The 2339-nt window shown below is 46.2% G+C and overlaps 1 pseudogene; it reads right to left on the bottom strand.

The window, feature by feature from the left end:
• Nucleotides 1-764: 764 nt before the first annotated feature.
• On the bottom strand, nucleotides 765-2120 carry LOC101543087 (upstream-binding protein 1-like; annotated as a pseudogene).
• Between the last annotated feature and the right edge of the window lie 219 nt (nucleotides 2121-2339).

The following is a 2339-nucleotide window of genomic DNA, read 5'->3' as shown; positions in this document are numbered from 1 at the left end:
ACTATACAGATTTAATGTGGTCCCTATCAGGATACCGATGAAATTCTTCAAATAAATAGAGAAAACACTCTTGAAATTCATATGGAACAATAACCTCCCACGAATAGCTAGAGCAATTCTTGGGGAAAAGAAGATGGGTGGTATCACCCTCCCCAACTTCAAACTGTACTACAATGCAGTAGTAATTAAAACAGCATGGTATTGGGCAAGAAATAAACCTGCAGATCAATGAAACAGAGTTGAATATTCTGTCACAGAGCCCCCAATATATGACCACTTAATCTTTGACAAAGGAACAAGAAATGTAAAGTTTGGAGGTATGGGGCCTCTACCCTGACCCCAGTCCCCGCCTCTCTCTGCAGACAGATCTGTGCTGGCTCCAGGCCAGCTCAGGGCACTCGCCCTGCCTCAGGCCAGCAGAAGATTCAGGCAGTGAGAGGCACACTGGCACAGTAAGGCAAACGCACAAGAATGTCTCTACATTCTCTTCCAAACCGCAGAGAGTGGACCAAGACAGCAAAGGCTCCCCAGTGGATCTGTGTCTACTGGCCTGGCAGCTGGCTCACCTCACAGGAGGCTTGATTCTGGCAGTGGCAGGGAGCAGAGGGACTTCTCACCAGCTCAATACAAAGGTCATCTTGTGTTTTCAATATGAAACATGTGATACAATAAAATCCAAATTCCAAAGAATTCTTGGATTCGGTCTTCACACAACTTTAAGCGTGATTATTTGGTACTAAGTATAGTTCAGACTATGCAGGTTGTCACTTCAAAGTTATGTGGATACCACCACCATTTTCAGCTTTTACTGTGGAGTAAAATAACAACTATTATCTTGAAAGTTCTGAACCATCTGATCTGAACAAGAATGTGAACACCAGTGGATCCTGTCTGTAAATCTGGTGAATTTGGTGGAAAGGAATATTAAACACCAATGCAAGTTTTTGAGCAACTTCTAAGGCAACCATTTCTACCAAGTAGCTTGCATGATAAACATAGGGCGTCCCCCTGCCACTGTCGTCCCCACTGCCCGCAGCCTGCTGCTGTACATGCAGCGGGGTCCCACCCGGCTGTTCCTGGCAGATGTAGATGGTCATGAGGGGCCTGACTGACCATGACTTCAGTGAATTATAGAGCCGAATTCTATCGGCTGCACCACAAATTTGTACTAAATCTTCCTTTGTCAATTTTAGCAAGTAGGCACCTGAAAAATTGGAGAATAGTCTTGTGTAGGAGGAAAATTTTTTCTTCAGCAATCACTGTTGTGCTTCCTGGGTGGTGGCTGCGGGCTGAAGTTGTTCACTAAAGGACAGTGAAACTCCATCTCCCTGATGATTTGGGGAAAGAAAAATTGCTGTGTGGAACACGGTAAGTGTTCTGCTGTGGGGAGGTAAAAGCAGGTGCTGTGGAGGGACTAGATTGTGGGCACATCAGGTCGGATTGTAGTATCATAGGCCAGTTGATACTTTCCGTGAGCAGTTTTTTTTCTCCACCTTCTTTGTCACTTTTTTGTTTCCTGTCTGCATCTTTAGGCTTAAAAACTTTAATTTGACAGCTACCTGAGTGTAGGTGATCTGTGTATTCTCCATTGTTTGCTTAAAGGTATTAATCTGGATTCTAAAAGACACTCCCTTTTCACCTCCATGCTTTCGTGGAGTAAATTCTGTGCTAATGCAGTGTACCTGAATTAAAGCAGATGTGCGTTTTACAGGGTCCCACAGAAATTCAACTGCATTTAACTGGCTTGGGTTTGTCCTGGTGTCAATTATTCCCACAAACATTGCGATATCTCAATCAAGAAGTCTGTTTCCTGGGTGATTCCATTTCCAATCTTCAAGTTGCTGATGGTCTGTGCACTGTAGCCATCTGTCATGGGAAACAACTCTGATGATGCTCTTTACCAACTTCCCAGGAATCTCTGGCATGTTTCTCATTTTTTGATTATCCAGCATCCGAGTTTTGTAAGACTGACTTTGGGTCAGTTATGTGAGAGTCTCATCATGCAGCATTACTGCGGGAGAGGTCACAGCACACATCACATACTGAAAGGGGGATTGCTTGGTTTCACCATCCAATGGAAGGCAGGAGTCTTCCTCGTCCACCCTGAGTGCCTTGGTCATCTTCCAGCCCCGGTGTTGGGGGCTTCCGCAAAGCCTTGCTAAGGGGCCACCTCTCTGCGAGCACGTCCTGGTGGAGGGCGCTATTGGTTGAAAGAACCAAAGAGGGGGCCGGAGGGTGAAAGCTTCAGCAGTGAGGCAACCAGTCACCAGCAGGGGCCCCTCAGGAAAGGCTGCCCACCCTTCTGCGCCAGTAGCTTGGCTGCAGCCATGGCCTCCTGT

This window comes from Sorex araneus, chromosome 2 (genome assembly GCF_027595985.1).
Source record: "Sorex araneus isolate mSorAra2 chromosome 2, mSorAra2.pri, whole genome shotgun sequence".
Taxonomy (NCBI): Eukaryota; Metazoa; Chordata; class Mammalia; order Eulipotyphla; family Soricidae; genus Sorex; species Sorex araneus.
Note: the sequence above shows the minus strand (reverse complement) of the source record. Positions and strands in the feature narration are given on the sequence as shown.